The 25498-nt window shown below is 46.6% G+C and overlaps 1 protein-coding gene across 18 annotated transcripts in view; it reads right to left on the reverse strand.

Annotated features, from left to right (window-relative positions):
- Positions 1-25498, reverse strand: part of LOC137335989 (ice nucleation protein-like) — a 489293-nt gene that overhangs the window by 381236 nt on the left and 82559 nt on the right. The window contains exon 3 of one of the 18 annotated variants that reach the window (XR_010966567.1): positions 8792-9443. The exons of the other annotated variants lie outside the window; for them this stretch is intronic. The gene's annotated coding sequence lies outside the window, so the exon portion shown is untranslated. Of the gene's footprint in view, positions 1-8791; positions 9444-25498 lie in introns of those variants that run through there. 18 annotated transcript variants of the gene reach the window in all.

Consider the following 25498-nt stretch of genomic DNA (forward strand, 5'->3'; position numbering starts at 1 on the left):
GGGGGGGAGAAAGAGAGAGAGTGAGACGTCATCCGGTGCTGGAATGGAAGATCTTGGGGCGGGGGGGAGAGAATGGAAGATCGGGAGGGGGAGAGGGAACGATCGGGAGGACATCGCGGAGGGTGAAGAAGGTGAGACCGGAGCGGGAGACATCGGACATCAGAGCAGGGTGCAAAGGTAGGTTCATTTAGAGTTTTCACTTCCATCTACGGTTTTTTATTTAATTTATTTAGTTTATTTGGTTTCACCAGGCGTGAATCAGAAGCAGTGGGAAAGCCGCCCAGGTAAGTTAAAAATCTTTCTAATCCCTTCGTCTGTCACAGGTAAAGTGCCTTAAGTACCTCAATGAGGTACATTTGGCTCTTTAACTGTCATCCCATCGGCTTTAATTGCCGGTGGGACTTCCGATGTTGCGTCGCCCGCGCGCACACAGGTGGGTCCCTGGGAAACTCGGAAGTCGGTGGGTTGGAGCCGGCTTCCGAACCCGAACGGGATTTCCGCAATTTTCAGAGCCCCGCCCCCAACACACCTACAATTGCCTCCTAAAATCACCCCCATTGTCTCTGTTAGTACATTATGAGCACAATCAATCCTCCCAGACCTGGAATGACACAATACAAACTTACTGCAGCAGTGTGCTGAGAAGGACACAGCAAAAGGAAGCAGAAGCTCAGAGTTCTGGCAATGGGCAGTCACAATGCGTAATGAGAATCAGAAAGAGATCGGGCAAAGAGTGCGCCTATTGATTCCGTGATAAGCACTGGGAAGAGTTAGAAAAATAGCACAAAGTCAGTAACCTTGCTTGCAGTATTATAAGAGCCAGTGATGACTGCTAGATCCAATTTTCAGATCTCACAACAGATGCCTGCAGTATTCCTTTAAGGTTTGGCACAGAGGTATCCGTCCTGGCGAAACAGACACCGCTGCCCCTCTCTTACTTTCCTATTGTGGGCAGTTAAACAAACTAGAGATGCCTAGTTCATTGCAAAAACCAGGATAGACCTGTCCTGTCTGCTGCTGCATTTGGTTAACCTGAAATGGCAGGAAAAGTGGCAAATTCCCACAAAAAACAAAACGGGATCTGAATGGGGTCAAATGTCTGATTGTGGCCTCTGTGTGCGTGGTGGGTTAGTGTAGTAACTGTGTTTTTTTCTAAATAAGCTTTTATTTTACACCGTTTTCTCTGTCGATCTTTTTCTTGTAATTTATCCTTCAAAATTTTGTCTACCCAGCATCGACAACTCTGTTGCCAAAAGGGGTGGCGCACGGCCTGCTTCAGGAATACTGCTAGTGCTACATAAGAACATAAGAAATAGGAGCAGGAGTAGGCCAATCGGCCCCTCGAGCCTGCTCCGCCATGCAATAAGATCATGGTTGATCTGATCCTAACCTCAAATCTAAATTCATGTCCAATTTCCTGCCCGCTCCCCGTAACCCCTAATTCCCTTTACTTCTAGGAAACTGTCTATTACTGTTTTAAATTTATTCAATGATGTAGCTTCCACAGCTTCCTGGGGCAGCAAATTCCACAGACCTTCTGAGTGAAGAAGTTTCTCCTCATCTCAGTTTTGAAAGAGCAGCCCCTTATTCTAAGATTATGCCCCCTAGTTCGAGTTTCACCCATCCTTGGGAACATCCTTACCGCATCCACCCGATCAAGCCCCTTCACAATCTTATATGTTTCAATAAGATCGCCTCTCATTCTTCTGATCTCCAATGAGTAGAGTCCCAATCTACTCAACCTCTCCTCATATGTCCACCCCCTCATCCCCGGGATTAACCGAGTGAACCTTCTTTGTACTGCCTCGAGAGCAAGTATGTCTTTTCTTAAGTATGGACACCAAAACTGTATGCAGTATTCCAGGTACGGTCTCACCAATACCTTATATAACTGCAGCAATACCTCCCTGTTTTTATATTCTATCCCCCTACCAATAAAAGCCAACATTCCGTTGGCCTTCTTGATCACCTGCTGCACCTGCGTACTAACTTTTTGATTTTCTTGCGCTAGGACCCCCAGATCCCTTTGTACTGCAGTACTTTCCAGTTTCTCACCATTAAGATAATAACTTGCTCTCTGATTTTTCCTGCCAAAGTGCATAACCTCACATTTTCCAATATTGTATTGCATCTGCCAAATCTCCGCCCACTCACCCAGCCTGTCTATATCCCTCTGTAGGTTTTTTATGTCCTCCTCACTCTCTACTTTCCCTCCCATCTTTGTATCATCCGCAAACTTTGATATGTTACACTCGGTCCCCTCCTCCAAATCGTTAATATAGATTGTAAAGAGTTGGGGACCCAGCACCGACCCCTGCGGAACACCACTGGCTACTGGTTGCCAGTCCGAGAATGAACCATTTATCCCAACTCTCTGCTTCCTGTTAGATAACCAATCCTCCACCCATGCCAGAATATTACCCCCAATCCAGTGATTCTTTATCTTGAGCAATAATCTTTTATGTGGCACCTTGTCGAATGCCTTCTGGAAGTCTAAATACACTACGTCCACTGGTTCCCCTTTATCCACGCTGTACGTTATGTCCTGAAAGAACTCAAGCAAATTTGTCAGACATGACTTCCCCTTCGTAAAGCCATGCTGACTTTGTCCTATTAAATTATGTTTATCCAAATGTTCCGCTACTGTCTCCTTAATAATAGACTCCAAAATTTTACCCACCACAGATGTTAGGCTAACTGGCCTATAATTTCCAGCCTTCTGCCTACTACCCTTTTTAAATAAGGGTGTTACATTAGCAGTTTTCCAATCTGCCGGGACCTTTGCCGAGTTCAGAGAATTTTAGAAAATTATTACCAAAGCATCCACAATCCCTACTGCCACTTCCCTCAAGACCCTAGGATGTAAGCCATCAGGTCCAGGGGATTTATCCGCCTTGAGTCCCATTAATTTACTGAGTACCAATTCCTTAGTGATTTTAATCGTATTTAGCTCCTCCCGCCCCCCCCCCCCAGAGCCCCCTGTTTGTCCAGTGTTGGGATATTCTTAGTGTCCTCTACCGTAAAGACTGAAACAAAATATTTGTTCAGCATTTTTGCCATCTCCATGTTTCCCACCATTAATTTCCTGGTCTCATCCTCTAAGGGACCTACGTTTGCCTTAGCCACCCTTTTTCTTTTTATATAACTGAAGAAACTCTTGCTATCTGTTTTTATATTTTTTGCTAATTTATTTTCATAATCTATCTTCCCTTTCTTAATCAATCCTTTAGTTACTTTTTCCTGTCTTTTGAAGACTTCCCAATCTTCTATCCTCCCACTAAGTTTGGCTACCTTATATGTCCTTGTTTTTAGTCGGATACTATCCTTAATTTCTTTACTTAGCCACGGATTGCTGTCATTTCTTTTACACCCTTTTTTCCTCAGTGGAATATATATTTTTTGAAAGTTGTAAAATAACTCCTTGAATGAACACCACTGCTCATGTACCGTCTTACCCTTTAATCTATTTTCCCAGTCCACTTTAATCAATTCCGCTCTCATACCATCATAGTCTCCTTTATTCAAGCTCAGTACGCTTGTTTGAGAACCAGCCTTCTCACCCTCTAATTGGATATGGAATGTAACCATGTTATGGTCACTCATTCCAAGGGGATCCTTAACTAGGACATTATTAATTAATCCTGGCTCATTACACAGGACCAGGTCCAAGGTTGCTTGCCCCCTTGTAGGATCAGTTACATACTGCTCAAGAAATCCATCCCTAATACACTCAATAAACTCTTCCTCAAGGCTGCCCTGCCCAATTTGATTTGTCCAGTTAATATGATAGTTAAAATCCCCCTGTGATCAGCTTCCAGGAAGCACCTAGACCTGGAGTCCATCCTCACATTCTCCTTCCCTCCCCCCTCACAGGTAGTAGACAACACAGCTTCAGCTCTGCAAACCTATCTGGCAGATTGGGAACGGAGCATAACCCTCCTGTACCACCCATGATATGCCAACTGGCACCTGGTCACCCCGTTGCACACAGCACCCGATGCCTGTACTTACGCAGCGTCCATGAGCAGAAACAGCTGCCCTGCTCAGAGCCAGCAGGTGAAGGAGAGCAGCTTCACTCAATCCGGACGATGCTGGCATGTTAAAATATCATCTGAGATATAATTTCATGTCCTCTCCAAAGAGGACATGAAAAGATTGCATCTGCAGTCACACTACTGTGGAATTCACTTACAAAAGGAAAATAAGAGCAAAATAGTCCACGCGAAAAGGCATTATTCTCCCAAATTTGGCACCAATAGGTTATCCAGACTGGGATGACACAATGCCATGAGACCATAACATCATATGACCTGCTTTGGCCTGCGGAAGACTGAATGTTCTTGATTAGCTCTTGGATCCCCATCAACCTCCTTCCTTCACTGCTAATTGTCAGGTTGGTCATGTCTGAATGCAGGCTGGCATGTTAAAATATCATCTGAGATATAATTTTGTTTTATCATATTCAATCATATTATATACAATACCAGCCTCAATTATATTTTCTGTATCAATGGACTCAAATTGTCTTCATCCACGAAGACTGTATTTGTGTTGATAGAATACGTGAATGATATTGGAGACTGCAGTGGAAAGACCACCATCTTTGATTTAATTATACAGTTTCTTTTCAAAAGACTAACGTGGTTATCCCTTAAAGGGATTGACCTAATTGACTTTTTTTTGATAGTCTGGATCGTGGATTAATGGGAAGCTTGATCTTTCATATTGATGGCACAAGAGGTCTTTAATCTCCTAGATGACCCAATTTTAATCAATCTCGCCTCTTGCTACACACAGCAGCTTAGCTGCTGATGATCGAAGAGACCCGTCTGTTTCAGAGCAAGCAGGAACCCTCCCTCCAAATCATTCCCAGACGAAGAGTTGAGGATCATTGATCTCAGCGAGGATTTTAATTGCAGTTTGTTTGGAGAAACGAGGCAAATTTAGAAAAGAAATGGGCCCCGAATCTCCAACGGTGAAGAATCGGTGTAAAGGGCTGAAAATAGTCATGTCTCTGGGGATCGCCTGAAAAATTTAGGGCAAGAAATCAGGAAAAATCCCATGGAAATTCCAGGCCATGACCTATTAGGGGCCCCGCTCTTGAGGGGCAGGAGATCGTGGGCTGGGAGTGCACAATTTTTCAACATGCCCTCTCAGCATGCACCAGGAGTCAGCGCATTGGAATTTTTGCCCCTTGGTAACGGAAGCTGTGCAATCTGGAATTTTCCACTGATGTACTTATTCACAATTGCTCACAACAATTTTCGGTTATCAATGACACCAGGTCGGGATAAAGCCTTAAAATCTAAGTTATAGACTAGGCAGGGGTGTGGGGGAAAATTAGGTTTAGTAGGGAATGTACAGATCGAAAACTCAAATGAAACAGCATAACCTAGTTTAATAAATTACAGGGGTAATGACATGATGGGTCAAAGGGCCTACTTTGCTTGAACTCTGAGCTGCCATTTACATAATGAAAGCAGACGCAGTTCACAAGTTTGACAGTTGCAGTTAGCTTCAGCTAGCCTCCCATCATTAGGCAGCAGGGATTGACCCAGTTTGGTCAGGCCCCTTGTGATGCAAATCTACAGATGACAAACTTTTGGCCTATAGAAAGCCTCAGGTACATACAGCTCTTCTATAGAAATTGTCTCCATCTGTTAGTCTGAAGCACTGATGACTTGTTGGTTGTCAGGGAGGCTCACTATGCATGTGGGGGAAGATTTCAACCATTCGCTATTCAGTGCAAAATCATAAAGGTGATTTTTACATGTTTATGGTTTCAATATCAATAGCGAACAGTGAAAATCTTCTCCCATGATCAACACTTGAGCACAAAATAAAGGCTGACACTTCAGTGCAGTACTGATGTAGTGCTGCACTGTTGGAGGTGCCGTCTTTCTGATGAGACGTTAAACTGAGGACCCGTTTGCCCTCTCAGGTGGACATAAAAGATTCCATGGCACTATTTTGAAGAAAAGCAGGGGAGGTCTCCCCAATGTCCCGGCCAATATTTATCCCTCAATCAACATCACTAAAACAGATTATCGAGTCATTATCACATTACTGTTTGTGGGATCTTGCTGTGTGCAAATTGACCGCCATGTTTCCTTCATTACAACACTGACTATACTTCAAAACTACTTCACTGGTTGCAAAGCGCTTTGGGACATCCTGAGGTCATGAAACGCACTGTATAAATGAAAGTCTTTCTCTCTTTTCTTCATAACCAGTCCTTTAGAATCATCGAATCATACCGCACAGAAGGAGGCCATTTGGCCTATCGTGCCTGTGCCGGCTCTTTGGAAGATCTATCCAATTAGCCCCGCTCCCCTGCTTGTTCCCCTTAGCACTACAAATTTTCCCTTTTTGAGTATTTATCCAATTCCCTTTTGAAAGTTACTACTGAATCTGCTTCCATCACCCTTTCAAGCAATGAGTTTCAGATCATAACAACTCGCTGCCTAAAAATACTTCACCTTATCGCCCCCCCCCACCAAGTTTTTTTGCTAATTACCCTAAATCTGTGTTCTCTGGTTACAGGACCGTTCCATATTGGCCACATCCACAGAAGTCCACGTTTGAATTTAGATTGATTTTCTATAATCTGACTGTTTGAGAAATGGGTAAAATATCAATAAAAGGAATTGCTGCAGTCATCTAACGGGACAGCATCACCATGGGAACATGGCTGTGCACCATAGATAGGGCAAGGTGGAGCAGTACGACATCCTGGATTTCTACACGTACCACACGCAATGCTACTTTGCATAAAAAACTCTGGAGCCAGGGCCTACACCAAATCGAGCAACAGTAAATCACGTGCCGTAACCATGGTTACACACAGAATGGTGCACTGATGTGAACCGTCATGCAAACAGTCATCAGAAAGACCAGTGACACCACTGCATGCCAATCAATACTACTAAGTTCATTAGTCACTATTACTTTTAATGAAAAAAGGCAAACGCCCTATTTTAAAGGTTTGTGCTGCAGCAGGTTTAGCTCTGCCAATGGTGCTCAACATGGCAGCTGTACAGTAGTGGTGGGTGATTCCACTGACTGACCCTTCCCTATAAATATTAATAAAAGAGTATCTCAATTTTACAGGCAATAGTAAAATCTTATTATGTGTGAACACTAGTCCAAATAAAAGGCACATAAAACCTTGAGAGTGGGGGAGGGATTCTCACTGGCTCCTCCAGGCAGGAATGGGGTGGTAGTGCCCAAAAAATCACGGGGCAAAACTTACTGCCTGGTTCCGATCCAGCCAATGCCATCCTGAAAGGGGCCTACCACTGGGTGTCCAGAGAGCCTGCCTATTTCAGGCAGTTGGCCCCTTTACAATATGCACGTCAGGGCCCTGTGACACACAAGGCTGCCATTTGGGAAACACTGGGCAGAGCTGGCGATACAGCCGATAAAAACCTGGAGTGGTGAGCTTAAATGTATTTTTGCGGGGCTCGCAGGAGCAGATGTGCCCCTGTGGCCATCACAAGAATAACTTGGGCTGCCATTACCCCGTCCCGCCCTGGACCTACCTTGCTGCCTGCTCGGCCGGCCGGCCTCCACGCCACCCGATATTGTGCTGGCTCAGACTCAGCAAGTTGCAGCAGGACGCCTGAAGCCCGTCGGTGTCATAGTAACGAGGCCTAGCCTTCAAAATGACCCGGGTTTCCCACCGGCACCATCGGGCGGGATGGAAAATGAGCCATCAATCCACTAACACCAAGTTTTGAACCCGAAAGTTAAAATCTACCCCAATAGGTTTTCAAAATGTCTTAATATGTGAAAGTTATGCTGCAATGCTCGCTTAGTCCTTGCATCAGTTAGCTCTAAGGAGTTGTGGCATTTTCACATTATGGATTTATCTGATAGAGAAGTTTGAAACTAAACAGTCTGGGTACGTGCTGCTGCTATTTTTATTTGTTTAACAGAAGCCTTAGAATTTGAACTCTTCAGATTCTGGACCCTTGGGAACTGCATCAAAACCCAAAGTTTAGATTCACCTCAATGCTCATCCCTAATGAGCTGCTCTTTTTTCAGACTGCTCAGTGAGTGTTTTGGGATAAATTTTAGTTTCCTGAAATTGGCTCTTTGTAAGACGTTAAATGAGTATCATGGACTTGGCCTAGTCAAAGAAGGAGGCAACTTTTTTTTTTAAATGGTCCTTTGATTACCTTGCTGAATCTCTATTTAAGTTGTACATGCAATATGAGAACATCATTAAAGGATGAAATTCTACACATTTACTTAAAGGATGCTTTAATTAAATTGAAGCTAACATCTATAGTGTTTAGTTGCCAGTAAACCTGGCCCATGCCTTAAAGCAGGTAGAAATTTTTTTGAAAAGAGAATTGTGCCCATTTAGACAAAAGCAGAGGAATTTCTTTTGATTAAACCAATAATCAACAAAGTATCGATTTAACTCTTACTATAAAGAAATTACTGCACTCTCGGAGGAGGTACAGATGATTTTAATCTCATGCCAAACCAATTGTACTTCTTTCAAAGTCCATGCCTGTCGAGGTTGCCACGCTGCACGACTGGCATGCTCACACATCCCTGGACTATTGCCAGCTATAAACTATGTTCATGCATATAAAAATGTATTTTAACTCAAGATTGCCTGCCATTTAAATTTGTGACAAGGACAAAACGGCTCCACCAATTCTACCCACTTGAGGCACCATTAATGTTTAAAGTCCTGTCTACTTAACACCAAATATGTCAAAAAAAAACCCACAGAGCACTCAGAGAGTTGGTTGGTTAATTCATTCAATCCAAGACATTTGTAAATGTGGTAACATTTTATTTCAAACCGGAGACTGAATATTTGATGCAAAAATAGCTACCTTAAAAGGGTAGCCTACAAGACATGTTCTATATCCAGTTAGATGCACTTGTATATCTATCACCCTTGTTAGCATGATAGTCGTGTTTGGACGCTGCAGGCATTTAAACTGTATTGAACTTGTGTTAAATGATTCTCTTTTAATGCTTTCATGGAGCTACGTCACAGGAGCTCAGCTAATTGCCAGAGGTCAACTTCGGATTGCATGTGTAAACTCTGAGTTCTGTGCTCTGGTTTGGTCCCTTTTCTGTACAATTGGACTATTCTCTGGAGATGGTTTCACACTTAGAGACAAACCAGTGGCCGGACTCACATCTGTAACTACCCGCTTCCACCTGGCGCCTTAGGCGAGACTGCCAACATTGGATAAATCCCAGGTGTGTACGGTTTCCGGTCATTAGCTACAAACCCCGAGGCATTGCCTCATGCCGAGAAACATCAACGCAGTTGAAAGCGCCAAGCTGCACCTGTCACACAAGTTGGAGGGGAGGTTCGTCTGTGCCTCAAGTCAAGTTCACTCTCCTGTCACTGCTGATGTGGCTGCCCAAGGCCACTATTTTCTTCAGTTATTGGAGTGACTGAGACACATCTAATAAAAAAAAGAAAGAATTTGCATTTGTATAGCGCCTTACACAACCTCAGGATAACCCAAAGCACTTTACAGCCAATGAAGTATTTCTGAAGTGTAGTCACTGTTGTAATGTAGGAAACGGGCAGCCAATTTGATCACAGCAAGGTCCCACAAACAATAATTAAGTAAATGACCTGATCATCTGTTTTTAGGGTTGGTTGAGGGATAAATATTGGCCAGGACACCAGGGAGAACTACCCTGCTCTTCTTCAAAATAGTGGGTTCTTCTATATCCCCGAGAGGGCAAACGGGGACTCGGTTGAATGTCTCACCAAAAGCTGGCACCTCCAATAGTGCAGCATTCCCTCAGTACTGCACTGAAGTGTCAAGCCTGGATTATGCGCTCAAGTCTCTGGCGTGGGAACCCAGAACCTTCTGAGTCAGAGGCAAGAGTGCTACCAACTGAGCCATGGCTGGTACTAATAGTAACTACAAGTGACATCAGCCAATCACTTCTCAAAGATCAAGTCGTAGGGCTGGTCTCACACAGCTAACAATGGGCATTGGGTATAGTATAAAACCATTATCAACGCATTCCCCCCCTCCTGTCCTCCTCAAATGCATCCACTCAATTTGCCCATACATGCCCTTGGGGTAAATTTTAACTTCCAGCAAGGTAGGGAGCAGGGGGTAAGATTTCTGGGTGCGAAACCAGGAAGGTAAGTGGGCAGATCGCGATCTGTGATCGCAACCTTAATGAGGTCCATCAATTTCACTTCTGATTGACAGGCTGTCTGGTTGGCTGTCGGGCAGGAAGGCCTGCAGTAGGCCGCAGCCAGGATCAGAGAGAGGGAGGGAGGGATCATGGGCCAGAGGAGAGATTGGTGGGATGGGGTGGGGGTCAGGGAAGAAATCTGAGTGGAGGGGGGCCGGGAGAAGATCGGGGTTGAGGCTGAGGAGAAGATCGGGGGGATGGGGGCGGGGGACCTGGAAGGAGTTTGGGGGGGGGCGAGAAAGAGATTGGGGGGTTGAGGAAAAGATCAGAGTTTTGGGACAAGATCGGGGGGGCCTGGAAGAAGATTGGAGGTCGCTGAAGGTCGGATGAAGAGTCGGAAATAGTGGGGGTCCAACATTGGTGGGGGGGGGTCCACCCTCGGGGATCGGGCCGGGGGTTGGTCGGTCGCTGGAGTCCTGTTGCACCAGGTGATCTTGTTGGGCCTGAATGAAGCACTCCTGCTCCTCCAGGCCCACAAGCAGTGCAATAAAGGCACTCACGTCATGGATCCAGCCCTTCCTGCCTGCTTTCACCTGACGTGAATGGGAAGCGATGGGAAACCCGAACTGGTAAGGTTAAATTCATTTTATTATTCCAATACCTCAAGTATCTCAATGAGGTACATTGCACTTTTAAGTATCAGCCCACTGGCTTTAAGTGGGGGCGAGACTTCCTAGTGTCTGCACTCAGACCTGCCTGGGTTAAACCCAGAAGCAGGCGTGTTGGAGCCGGGCTGTGGTCCCGCTCTGAAAATGGAGGATTTTTACTCCCCCCACCCCCCCCCCACCCCCGCCCCTAACCCACCCGTTCTTGGGAGTTAAAATTTACCCCCCTGCGTTTCTCCCCCACACTACCTTCTCTAAATGTGGAGAAACGTGCATGGAGTCTCATTCCCCAACAGATGTGGTGCAGTCTGTTGTCAGGCTGTTTGAATGAGGGAAACTCCTCTCTCCTTTTACCAGACACACGGCTATTTAACTAAGGTTCATGAATAATGGCAATGGATGAACTTCACTAACATGTCACAGGAAATTATTCTTTAATGCGCCAAGAGCTGTGAAGTTTACTACAATTTTCACTTCAGTGGAACTGCAATTTCCTCAACAGTTTGAAACTTAGCTTTCATCTGGAGCACAGACCACTTGTGCAGAAGTAATAGCTACCAACCCCTGCTCTAATGGAATTGCACTGCTTACCGCTCAAACCGTCTGTGATTCAGCAGGCTCCGAACATGCCATTTTACCAAATGAATTCCTTACACTCTAACTAGGTATCTAGAGGGGACTGTGGAGGATAGGGAGTTCATTTATTGCTCTTCCAATTTCTCCAGTCCTGCTCATGGTACTCAATAATCCGTTCCCTATTGCCCCCTTTCCACTTTTCCACATTATACTTGGTGCAGAGGCCCAGAAGGAAACATAGGACTCTGCCGGGATCCATAATACAGGATCTAGATTACAAGGCAGTATGATAAGGGCCCTTTCTTCCTTAGTTTTATTGCAGAGTTTCCGCTTGCTCTGGATGTTTAAATAGCATTGTCTCTCACACCAGCCAGAGATATGTTAGGAGGCATGAGATCGCAACCCTGAGACAGAAGGCGAGGAGTTTGTGATCATGGGAGCGTTTAGTAGGCCTCCTTGTGTAACATAACTGTATAATGTACCATTTTGAGCTACAAATACTGTATGAAATGTGAGATCCATGCAAATAAGGTAGGTCTAATTGAATTAGTTCAGTTTGTAGCACCGGATATTGAATCCAGCACATTTGCAGTGTAATGATGGTTGTAATAAATGTTGCATCTTGGAGAAGGACTAGCTGGAACTAATATACGACTCAAAAGAGTGGAGAAGTGACCTCTGTCTCGGTGGACAAAGTTCACCCGGGTCTCAGAAACTGTTAATATCGAGTCATGTTTGTCCATGATCTTTGCAATTGGCTATCTGGTCTCTGGCCATCCGTGTTTTCCATTCTGTACCCTTGAAAGCTATTTGTGATTGACGAGTTTTGTTTAATTGTGTGAGAAACCCTTTTCATCTTCCTTTGTCTCAGTTCAGACTTCAAAACAAGAGCAGGTATATGCGTTGCCCTGCCTTAAGGATTATTTACTGAATCTCACACTCATCAGAGAGTTAAATGAGCCGAGGCGAGTGGAAACACTCATGAATATTCCATTTTGTGGATAAGCTTTTCTTCTGTGTGCCAAATGAGAAGAATGACCGAAGTTTTGCTATGTGTTTTATTTTGAAACCGGTTTATACTGGTGAGATATCAAATATCCTCTTACTGTGACCGAGTGACTTCAGCTATAGTTTTCTCTTGCTTCTGAGAAGTTTTACTTCTCAATAAAACTGATTTGTATTTTTAGCCTAAAATATACAGTGTTATTTCTTCATCAGTTGGAGAGGTTCAGCGAATTTCTAGTATTCACCACGACACAAAGTCTTGTTCCCCGGGACACGCCACCTCCCGTACAACCATGAAAGTTTAAGAAAATAAGAACATAAGAAATAGGAGCAGGAGTAGCCCGTACGGCCTCTCGAGCCTGTTCCGCCATTCAATAAGGTCATGGCTGACCTTCAACCTCAACTCCACTTTCCCGCCCAATCCCCATATCCCTTGATTCCCTTAGATTCCAAAAATCTATCGATCTCAGCCTTGAATGTACTCAACGACTCAGCATCCACAGCCCTCTGGGGTAGAGAATTCCAAAGATTCGCAACTCTCTGAGTGAAGTAATTCCTCCTCATCTCAGTCTTAAAAGGCCGACCTCTTAACCTGAGACAATGCCCCCTAGTTCTAGACTCTCCAGCCAGGGGCAACAGTATCTCAGCATCTACCCTGACAAGCCATCTCAGAATCTTGTATGTTTCAATGAGATCACCTCTCATTCTTCTAAACTCCAGAGAATATAGGTCCATTCTACTCAACCTCTCCTCATAGGACAACCCTCTCATCCCAGGAATCCCAGGCCATTTACAGCATAGAAAGCCATTTGGCCCAATGTATCTGCTGGCTCTTTGCTGGAACAATGCAAAATTAATCCTTCTGGCCTGCTTTCTCCCCACGGCCCAATACCTTTCTCTGTTCCAAATATTTATCTCACCTCCCCTTAAAAGGTACAGATGGTCTCGACCTCAACTATTCCCTGTGGTAAAGCAGTGTCAGATTACTTTGCCTATAAAGCCATGTTTGAATTGCTTGCCTATCGAAGCGTACTTTATGCTGGCCATAAGAAATATATTCAGAGACTACCTGCATCATAACAAGCAGCTTGTAATTTCTAACTTGCAGCTGTTGCGGTTGAGCCTCTAAGGGTTAATGAATACCAAGCATTATCTGCCCAACAAGCATCATCTTCACTGCACTGTAGCTGCAGTACATGCTATCGACAGGATGCACTGCAGGCACTCACCAAAGTTACTTTGTTAGAACCCTCCCCGCCCCCTCCTCGCGACCACTACCACCAAGAAGGACAAGGGCAACAATGTTGTGGGAACATCACTCCCTCCAGGTCATGCACCATCCTGACTGGGACATATATCATCGTCACTAGCCCAGCATGGCCATCTACAATGTATTCCAATATGGACTCAACCTCAACCATTTACTTACCTGAGAAAAGTTTCCCCTGCCCCTCAATTCAGCCCCCTACCCCCAAAAGGGAATCAAAATCTACTTATCTAGCCCCACAATTTACCTTATACGTCCTTAACTGGTTGCGTTCTTTGGTATAACAGTTCTGTATGAATAAGCAATTAACATTGGCCGGACAAAACTTTTCCCCTATCCCTATACCGAAACCATAACCACCAGTCAGAATAAAACAACATGACAAATGTCCTAAAGACCCGGGGCATGATTTTAACTCGGAAAAACAGGTGGGTTGGAGCGGGGTTAGGGTTAGGGTGGGACAGTAAAAATGTTAAAAATCTTAAACTCGCCCCCAACCTGCCCATTTCCAGTTTTAACGGAGGCAAGTCGAGGGACGGGCGACCAACCCGCTCTTAGGAGGCAGGTCGGTCACTAAAAGCTTTCAAGGAGGCTGCAGGCCTCCATTTTAACAGATTTTTTGTTTTTAACTCCTGGGGGCCCGGATTTCCGGGCCTTCGACTTCACGCCGTGTGAGAGGAGGCAAGAAAGCCCGAAACAGCAGGGAAGTGTATTTATAGCACAGCTTGTGGGCCCAGAGGAGTAGGAGTGCTTCCCCCAGTCCCAACAAGCCTATGTGCAGTGACCACCCCCATGATCTCTGAACCCCCCCTCACAATCTCCGACCCCCGCCTCATGATCGCCGACCGCCCCCCCCGTCATGATCTCTGATCCCACCATGATCTTTGACCCCCGCGATGACCCCCGACGCCCCCGCTGACTAACCCCCCCCCCGCATGACAATATGCTGTTGAAACACTGAGGAAACATAATGCTCAAGAGCAATGGTTTCAGGCTATTGTCCACAACGGCCTGTGTGTGACTGAGGTACACTGATTGCAGCACACAGAAAGAATGAATTGACACCTGCATTGTCTTGTGCAATTTTAAATCAATGGGCCAGAACATGTCACTCAGCTGTGACAAGGGAGGTTTGAACTGGAAGTCAACATCTTGTGGGACGGGAAACAAGGCTAACATAGAAAGAAAAGGGTGAGGAAGCAGAAAGAAATTGTGATACCAAGAAAAACAAAATAAAACAAACAAAATAAGTGATGTGGGAACACGGTGAAGGAAGGAAATCAATAAATAAATAGAAAGAGTAGTTGTATAAGATTGGGGAGAGGGATCACTTGGGGTTCCCTTATACTCGATGCTTTTTGAAGAAGTAACACAGCAAGGTGGCTGCAAAGCCTATCGTGAGCAACAGGGTCTGAAGAGTCCATCTCCTGGTACAGCCTTCGCCATCACATTCATCCCCAACCTTGCTTAGAAAAGTCACCACTATGAAAGAGTGCTTGTGCTTCTGGGAGTTCAGTCCTAAACCTTTCAACTGTATCAGCAACAATGGACTGTTGGAACTTGCCATCCATACATGGCTTTCCATCTCATTTTAAGGAAGTGGACATTTACAACGGACAGTCAATCATTCATAATGTTCTTCCATCTGTCTGAGTGAGAGAAGAAATCTACATTTATTATCCTTATTTGGCCTTCCTCGCCATATATACAATGGATATGTAGAAATGATTCATCTTTCATACAGAGGAATCAATTGAAAGAAAGACAGACTTGCAATTAAATAGCGCCTTTATGTCTCACAAAAAAAAATCACAAAACACTTCACGTTAAATAAATGAATCATATTGAAGTACGACCTCTGCTGCATGATAATCATTTTGTGCACAGCAAGATTCCAAAACATTGATGAGATAAATAGCCAGTTAATTAGTGCTTGGTGATGTTGGTCAAGGGTGGAATATTGGCCAAGTCACCAGGAGACCACCCTGCTCTTCTTCAAATAGTGCCATAAGATCTTGAAAATCCACCTGAATACTCACAGGTAGATTTTGTCCGAAGCAAGGCACCTCCAACAATGCAGCACTCCCTCAGTACTGTATTGGAGTATCAGTTTAGATTAAATGCTCAAGTCCTGGAGTAAGGTTTGAATCTACATTCTTCTAACTCGGAGTCAGGAGCAAACCTAACAGTATGCAACATTGTAACCGTATCCTCTCTGAATGTGGGCTTGGAAGACACAAATGGGTTAAGGAAGAGTTAACAAGTTTTTTTTAACCAAAATAAAAAGTTGCAATTTGACATCCTTACATGCTCCTCATCTCAATATCTGTCCTTTGAGGCAATGTTACTGTCATGTCATTGGCTCAGCTTGCTGCTCTTCTGTTTGCGCCCTTGGCAACACCTGGCTTACCCGAGAGAAAACATTGTGGCGCGCTCTTTGCCAACAGCTGTTTAACCAGCGATCGATAGCCCTGCATCTCCAAATAGGTCATTCCTTTTCAGCGTTGCTGACGCAACCTGCATTTCCATGGCCCTGTTTGTGAACTGGGCTTTTTAAAATTCGTTGCTCTAATGAATTTCGCACTCTGCACAGCTGGATTAATGGCCTTGGCCATTAGTGGACAATTTCAGCGATGCTTTGACCACTTCAGCAATGCAGTGAACAGGCAAGCTCATAGTTGGACAACTTTCTGTCACCATAGGCAACAAGATCCTATTGGATGAATAACGTCTCATCTGAAGGACGGCACCTCTGATAGTGCAGCACTCCCTCAGTGCTGCACTGAAGTGTCAGCCTGCATTATATGCTCAAGTCTGCATCGGAGTTTGACTTTCTAGCTCAGAGGGGAGTGCAGGGGAGTTCTCCCCGGTGTCCTGGCCAATATTTATCCCTCTACCAACATTAATAAAAGCAGATTATCTAGTCATTATCTCATTGCTGTTTGTAGGGCCTTACTGTGCGCAATTTGGCTGCTGCATTTCCGACATTACAACAGTGACTACACTTCAGGAGTTCTTAATTGGCTGTAAAGCATTTGGGGCATCCTGAGGGGGAAGGAGGTGTGTAGGTGAGCGTGGCAAACCCAAATTAAAAAAAATTCACCGTTTCCGACACGATCGCGATGTAATTGATGGTGATTAAAGTTGTTTCCGGGTTTCGCTCCTGGCAGCCCCTGATTGACAGGCTGGCTGCTGGCCGGAGCTGCAATGCCGAGGGTGGGGGTGGGGAGAGAGAGAGCACGAGGCGTCATCCAGCGTTGGAACAGAGAGTGGAGAGCGCTGAAGATCGAGGAGTTGGGGGAGAGAGGAGCGGATCAGCGGGGAGAGGGGTAGATCGTGAGGGGAGAGGGAAAGATCGGGGGGGAAGAGGGGAAGATCGGGGGGATGAGGGGAAGATTGGGGGGGAAAGGGGGAGATCGGAGAGGGGCATCGGGGAGGAGAGGCGAAGATCAGAGAGGGACATCGTGGGGGGGAGAGGGACTTCGGAGAGAGAGACATCGGATATCGGAGCAGGGTGGAAAGGTAGGATTATTTGTTTTTTTACTTTGTGCAATGGTTTGTTATTTAATTTATTTTGTTTATTTTTGCCTGATCCTGCCCTTCATGCCTGGTTTCACCAGGCGTGAATCGGAAGCCGTGGGAAAGTCGCCCAGGGAAGTTAAAAATCGTTTTAACTATCTACTGTGTCAGAAAAAAGCACCTTATGTACCTCAATGAGGTACATTTGATTCTTTAACTATCATCCCGCCAGCAACTTCCAGATTAAGGAAGCGCGCACGCACACAGGCGCGTATGTGGGAAACTCGGAAGTCGGCGGGTTGGAGCCGGCTTCCTAACCAGCTTGGGATTTTCACCAATCTCACAGCCCCCCTCCCACCCCCGACACCCGCCCCCAACGCACCCGCAATTTGTTTTAAAATTGAGCCCATTAAATTCAGTTATATTTTTTTAAATAGTCAAGGGATATGGGGAAAAAGCGGGAACAGGGTACTGAGTTAGCCATGATCATTTTGAATGGTGGAGTAGGCCCGAAGGGCCGAATGGCCTACTCTTGCTCCTATTTTCTATGTTTCTATGTTTAAGACAGATTTTTTTTATTCATTCATGGAATGTGGGCGTCGCTGGCGAGGCCGGCATTTATTGCCCATCCCTAATTGCCCTTGAGAAGGTGGTGGTGAGCCGCCTTCTTGAACGGCTGCAGTCCGTGTGGTGAAGGTTCTCCCACAGTGCTGTTAGGAAGGGAGTTCCAGGATTTTGACCCAGTGACGATGAAGGAACGGCGATATATTTCCAAGTCGGGATGGTGTGTGACTTGGAGGGGAACGTGCAGGTGGTGTCATTCCCATGTGCCTGCTGCCCTTGTCCTTCTAGGTGGTAGAGGTCGTGGGTTTGGGAGGTGCTGTCAAAGAAGCCTTGGCGAGTTGCTGTAGTGCATCCTGTGGATGGTACACACTGCAGCCACTGTGCGCCGGTGGTGAAAGAGTGAATGTTTAGGGTGGTGGATGGGGTGCCAATCAAGCGGGCTGCTTTGTCCTGGATGGTGTCGAGCTTCTTGAGTGTTGTTGGAGCTGCACTCATCCAAGCAAGTGGAGAGTATTCCATCACACTCCTGAATTATGCCTTGTAGATGGTGGAAAGGCTTTGGGGAGTCAGGAGGTGAGTCACTCGCCACAGAATACCCAGCCTCTGACCTGCTCTCGTAGCCACAGTATTTATATGGCTGGTCCAGTTAAGTTTCTGGACAATGGTGACCCCCAGGATGTTGATGGTGGGGGATTCAGCGATGGTAATGCCGTTGAATGTCAAGGGGAGGTGGTTAGACTCTCTCTTGTTGGAGATGGTCATTGCCTTGCACTTATCTGGCACGAATGTTACTTGCCACTTATGAGCCCAAGCCTGGATTTTGTCCAGGTCTTGCTGCATGCGGGCTCAGACTGCTTCGTTATTTGAGGGGTTGAGAATGGAACTGAACACTGTGCAGTGATCAGCGAACATCCCCATTTCTGACCTTATGATGGAGGGAAGGTCATTGATGAAGCAGCTGAAGATGGTTGGGCCTAGGACACTGCCCTGAGGAACTCCTGCAGCAACGTCCTGGGGCTGAGATGATTGGCCTCGAACAACCACGACCATCTTCCTTTGTGCTAGGTATGACTCCAGCCACTGGAGAGTTTTCCCCCTGATTCCCATTGACTTCAATTTTACTCAGGCTCCTTGGTGCCACACTCGGTCAAATGCTGCCTTGATGTCAAGGGCAGTCACTCTCACCTCACCTCTGGAATTCAGCTCTTTTGTCCATGTTTGGACCAAGGCTGTAATGAGGTCTGGAGCCGAGTGGTCCTGGCGGAACCCAAACTGAGCATCGGTGAGCAGGTTATTGGTGAGTCAGTGCCGCTTGATAGCACTGTCGACGACACCTTCCATCACTTTGCTGATGATTGAGAGTAGACTGATGGGGCGGTAATTGGCCGGATTGGATTTGTCCTGCTTTTTGTGGACAGGACATACCTGGGCAATTTTCCACATTGTCGGGTAGATGCCAGTGTTGTAGCTGTACTGGAACAGCTTGGCTAGAGGCGCAGATAGCTCTGGAGCACAAGTCTTCAGCACTACAGCTGGGATGTTGTCGGGGCCCATAGCCTTTGCTGTATCCAGTGCACTCAGCCGTTTCTTGATATCAAGTGGAGTGAATCGAATTGGCTGAAGACTGGCTTCTGTGATGGTGGGGATATCGGGAGGAGGCCGAGATAGATCATCCACTCGGCACTTCTGGCTGAAGATGGTTGCAAACGCTTCAGCCTGGTCTTTTGCACTCACATGCTGGACTCCGCCATCATTGAGGATGGGGATGTTTGCAGAGCCTCCTCCTCCTGTTAGTTGTTTAATTGTCCACCACCATTCACGACTGGATGTGGCAGGACTGCAGAGCTTTGATCTGATCTGTTGGTTGTGGAATCGCTTAGCTCTGTCTATAGCATGCTGCTTCCGCTGTTTAGCATGCATGTCGTCCTGAGTTGTAGCTTCACCAGGTTGGCACCTCATTTTTAGGTACGCCTGGTGCTGCTCCTGGCATGCTCTTCTACACTCCTCATTGAACCAGGGTTGATCCCCTGGCTTGTTGGTAATGGTAGAGTGAGGAATATACCGGGCCATGAGGTTACAGATTGTGCTGGAATACAATTTTGCTGCTGCTGATAGCCCACAGTGCCTCATGGGTGCCCAGTTTTGAGCTGCTAGATCTGTTCTGAATCTATCCCATTTGGCATGGTGGTAGTGCCACACAACACGTTGGATGGTGTCCTCAGTGCGAAGACGGGACTTCATCTCCACGAGGACTGTGCGGTGGTCACTCCTACCAATACTGTCATGGACACATGCATTTGCGACAGGTAGATTGGTGAGGACGAGGTCAAGTAAGTTTTTCCCTCGTGTTGGTTCGCTCACCACCTGCCGCAGGCCCAGTCTGGCAGTTATGTCCTTCAGGACTCGGCCAGCTCGGTCAGTGGTGGTGCTACCGAGCCACTCTTGGTGATGGACATTGAAGTCCCCCACCCAGAGTACATTTTGTGCCCTTGCTACCCTCAGTGCTTCCTCCAAGTGGTGCTCAACATGGAGGAGGACTGATTCATCAGCTGAGGGAGGACGGTAGGTGGTAATCAGCAGGAGGTTTCCTTGCCCATGTTTGACCTGATGCCATGAGATTTCATGGGGTCCAGAGTCAATGTTGATGACTCCCAGGGCCACTCCCTCCTGACTGTATATCACTGTACCGCCACCTTTGATGGGTCTGTCCTGCCGGTGGGACAGGACATACCCAGGGATGGTGATGGAAGAGTCTGGGACGTTGGCTGAAAGGTATGATTCTGTGAGTATGGCTATGTCAGGCTGTTGCTTGACTAGTCTGTGGGACAGCTCTCCCAATTTTGGCACAAGTCCCCAGATGTTAGTGAGGAGGACCTTGCAGGGTCGACTGGGCTTGGTGTTTTGCCTTTGTCGTGTCCGGTGCCTAGTGGTCTGATACCGGGTGGTCCATCCGGTTTTATTCTTATTATGACTTTTCGTAGCGAGATCTTACAACTGAGTGTCTTGCTGGGCCATTTCAGAGGGCAATTAAGAATTAACCACATTGCTGTGGGTCTGGAGTCACATATAGGCCAGACCGGGTAAGGACGGCAGGTTTCCTCCCCTAAAGGACATTTGTGAACCTGATGGGTTTTTACGACAATCCGGTAGTTTCATGGCTACCATTACTGATACTAGTATTTTAATTCCAGATTTTTTATTTAATTAATTGAATTTAATCAATTAATTCAAGATGGGATCTTAGATGTAGAGTTTTCACAAAGATTCCATTTTGAAGACTGCAACCCTCAAGCATCATGTGCGAGATTAAAGCTCTTCATAAGCACTCACTTAAAAACCACAGGATGTTACAAAAATAATGACTGGCTATGAATATTAATGACAACACTTAATAATATTTGGTAGCTGGGAAAATATAACTGGCTGTGAACACCAGCCACTTCCTGCCCACTAAGGTCTCGTTTCCTCCCCACCCACAAGTGCATTCCCTAACACCCCCGGGGAGATTGCTCTGTGCCACCCACCATCTCACCATGATTACTATTAGACTCCTCCTCCATCCTGCTCACTTGCAAGACCCAGCCTGAACATTTACCACTAACGTTTGGTATTAATAACATAAACGTCAGCAGTAATACCATCATGTAGAGCTTTTTATATGTATATATATATGAAAACAGGAATTTGTGGCTTGCAAATCAAAAAGAAATGCCTCACAATACAAAGGCTTTGAAGCACCGCATTTCTGGCAAAATGTGTGTAAACATGCCCTAAGTGATCATTTCCGCAGGATTCGGTTTGCCTCATCACCACAGCTTCATTCAAAAAAACCCTTTGCATACCTGCATAAAGCACAACAAGGTTTCACCTTCATCCAGAACAACCGCACACACTATTTTCTCACCTCCGCCCTCTTCTTTGAGAAAAGTTTTCTTCTCCATGCCCACCCATGGAGCAAACTGGAGGAAGCCAGGTTCCCTGGACCACCAAAAGATATCGCAAGTCGTCTTTCAAAATTCTTCAGTCTTCAGTAAGAAGTCTGCTTTTGTTAACCCTTAAGGCATCAGATTCCATGGCCATATGTGTACACTCAGCGACTGATAATACAAGAACCTTATTACAGAAAATTGCCATAGATATCGGGTTTTACACTTAAAAGTCCAATAGGGCACTTTATTAACTTTGCCTGTTTCACACGGCTAAAATGTCAAGATTCACAAGGTTTTTTTCCATCTCTTTCTTTATAACTTTGCAGCAGCTTTCAATTTCATCTTTTAACTTCAAATAAGCGTTAGCCGTGGCTCATTGGTAGCTCTCTGGCCTCTGGGTCAGAAGGTCGTAGCCACAAGCCCGACTCCAGGGACTTGAGCACAAAATCTAGGCTGACACTCCAGTACAGTACTGAGGGAGTGCTGCACTGTCCGAGGTACCATCTTTCGGATGAAACTTTAAACTGAGGCCCTGTCTGCCTTCTCAAGCGGACGTAAAAGATCCCATGGCACTATTTCAAAGAAGAGGAGGGGAGTTCTAAAAACCAAAAATGCTGGAAATACTCAGCAAAGTCGGGTAGCATCTGTGGAGAAAGAAACAGAGTTAATGGGCTCCATTTTAGCACCCGCTATCGGGTGCGTTCCTGTCGGGGGGGCTCCGAAAATCGGGGAATCCCGGAGCGGGTCGGGAGCCCGGCTCCCGCATGTGGGACTCCCACAGGCAATTAAAGCCGGCGGGGTGCCACTTGAGAGTATTTATCTTGTCGTTTCAGGTCATTAACAGACCTGATTAAGGGAATATTTCAGGAGGGGTGGGATTTTAGAAACAACTGGGACTGTTTCCCATACTGGGGGAAACACTCCCAGTTGAAATGGACGTGTTGCAGCTATCAGCCTGTGGCAGCTGCAAAGGTCCATTTGACAGGTGGGTGGGGGAGACCCTCACTCATCGCAGGAGGCCACTCTGTCACTTGGGACAAAGTTTGGCCTCCACCACCCTCCTCCTGACAATCAAAGTCACCAACTTGCACACTTACCCCGGGGTCCAGAGACATGTACCTACCTTGCGGACCCCCTCAGATGTACGTCTTCCGGATGGAGGCTGCCGTAGCTGCAGTCATGACCTCCTCGGAGGGCGAACAGCATCACCGGCCTCGCCGGCCAAGCCGTCCACCTCTGACACGTGGAGCTCCACAACACAGTGCTGTGACACATCCACCTGCACAGCAGGAGGGATGGCAACCGCAGAGAGAGATGCGTCGCAGGGGGCACTACCCTCGCCACAGGGTCCACAGACCGAGGCTCAGCTTCCTGGACCTCTCTGAGCAGCAGTGCACACGGAGGCTCAGAGTCACTCGACATGTAGTCGTGGACATCTGCAGCCTCCTTCATGCCGAGCTGCTCCCGGCTGGCCCGAGCACCATCTTCTTACCTGTTGCTGTCAAAGTCACCACTGCCCTCAACAACTTCTCCTCCGCATCTTTTCAGGGTGCCACCGGGGACATCGCCGACGTCTCTCAGTCATCTGCACAAAAGAGCCCTGCAAATACACCTACACCCACTCTGCAGTGACACAATGGGTGGCATCAGTTGTGGGTCTTCATTGTGATCCTCAGGAAAGGGCATTATTGCACAAACCAGACATGATTCGCAAAGACGTGGCAGTAGTGGTGCCAATATAATATGTGATGTGAGTTGGTCAGAAATTAAATATAGGTAAACACCATGACAAACCCTCAAACACCCTTGTGCATCCCCTTCATGCTCACGACACGTTTGCCTTACGCTTCCTACTGCACATATGTGATGCATGCCCTGTGGCTGCAGCACAGGTAGTGGCAGGTTGAGTGAGGCTGACTGTGAAAGAGATGCATGAGAGGGTGAGTATGAGATAGAGCCATGAGATTGTATGAGGATTGGGTTGAGTGGTAGTGGCGGGATGAGTACTGGCGAGGTGAGTAAGTGCAGGTAAGATGAGGATGAGGTTTGAGTGGATGTGAGGGGTGATGTGACATAGTAGTGATGGCAGTGCAGAAGGAGATGTGGGGTGGGGGCGGTGATGTGGCAGACGGAGTGTAGGGGAATGAGTAAGTGTACTCACTTTGGCTGACCTACTGAGGTCATTGCAGCGCCTCCTGCACTGTATGCAGGTGGGCGATATGTTGGTGGTGCAGGTGACCTCCTCTGCCACCTCAAGCCAGGCCTTCCTTGTGGCAGAGGCAGGCCGCTTCCTCCCGCCCGCCGGGAGAAAGATCTCTGTCCTCCCCCTCCTCCTCACCCATCTAATGATACCTGGAGTGAGGCATCATTAAACTGGGAACAGCCTTCCCCATGGGCTGCTCCATGCTGTAATTTTTCCTATTTGTTGCAGCATCTGTCAGTGGAGGACTGCCCCTTTAAATAGAGCTCCTCCAGCTGACAGAGCTTACTGTGCATGTGCAGTCCGCCCGACGCGCAGATCAGCAGTGGGGAACACGGAAGACCAGGTAAGTGGCTCCAATTAGGCTGCAATCGCGCGTGGGGCAGACTGATTTCACCGGGCGCGTTACCCACGCGCCCAATAGCCCCCCCGCCGCGAACCCGCAGCCCTGGTAACATCGAGCCCAATGTTTCCGGTCGAAGACCTTTCGTCAGAACTGGAGAGCAGGGGAGTTCTCCCCAGTGTCCTGGCCAATATCGACCCCTCAACAACATCCCCAAATAAAATAGATTCTCTGGTCATTGCTCTTTGTGGGACCTTGCTGCGCACAAATTGGCTGCCGTGTTTCCAAATTACAACAGTGACGACACTTCAAAGTACTTCATTGTCTGTAAAGCACTCTAAAGCGTCCTGAGGTTGTGAGAGATGCTATATAAATGCAAGTCTTTCTTTTCGTTTTTTCCTTTATTTCTTATAGTTAAAAAAGACACACACTCTGGAAGATGGAGTTAAATTCACAGCCCACATGACATCATGTATACTACTCAGTGACAACACTGCAAGGTCAGGATAATTATCTCTGCTCAACAATTAGCCCGTTCAGCTGTAAGTGGCAGTGTGGTGCACTCAATTTATTATCTTATTCTACATCGAGGTTAAGTGCGGGTTGTTTTGGAGTGAGTCTAGAAAAACAAGTTCCAAAATCATTTCAGTCAGGTTTACGTGAGGTAGTGGCAGGATACATGGAATTGACCACATGGCATTTTGCAGCACTCTCCCATGACTTTGTAATTGCAGTCAGTTCGGAGAACCTTAAAAGGTTCCCTACAGGCTTTACAGGTCACATTCTGTGTTTGGTTCCACATCCAGTCTATAGGAGGAGTTTTTACAGCGAAATGTGGCAATGCTTGTCCTACAGGGACATACCGACATCGCGGAAACCCACAAAATGTGTACAGGGTCGTTCCCACATCCCTGATTCCTCCAACATGTGTTCAGGGTCGTTCCCACATCCCTGATTCCTCCAACATGTGTACAGGGTCGTTCCCACATCCCTGATTCCTCCAACATGTGTTCAGGGTCGTTCCCACATCCCTGATTCCCCCAACATGTGTTCAGGGTCGTTCCCACATCCCCGATTCCTCCAACATGTGTTCAGGGTCGTTCCCACATCCCCGATTCCTCCAACATGTGTTCAGGGTCGTTCCCACATCCCTGATTCCTCCAACATGTGTTCAGGGTCGTTCCCACATCCATGATTCCCCCAACATGTGTTCAGGGTCGTTCCCACATCCCTGATTCCTCCAACATGTGTTCAGGGTCGTTCCCACATCCCTGATTCCTCCAACATGTG

Source organism: Heptranchias perlo, chromosome 2 (genome assembly GCF_035084215.1).
Source record: "Heptranchias perlo isolate sHepPer1 chromosome 2, sHepPer1.hap1, whole genome shotgun sequence".
NCBI lineage: Eukaryota > Metazoa > Chordata > Chondrichthyes > Hexanchiformes > Hexanchidae > Heptranchias > Heptranchias perlo.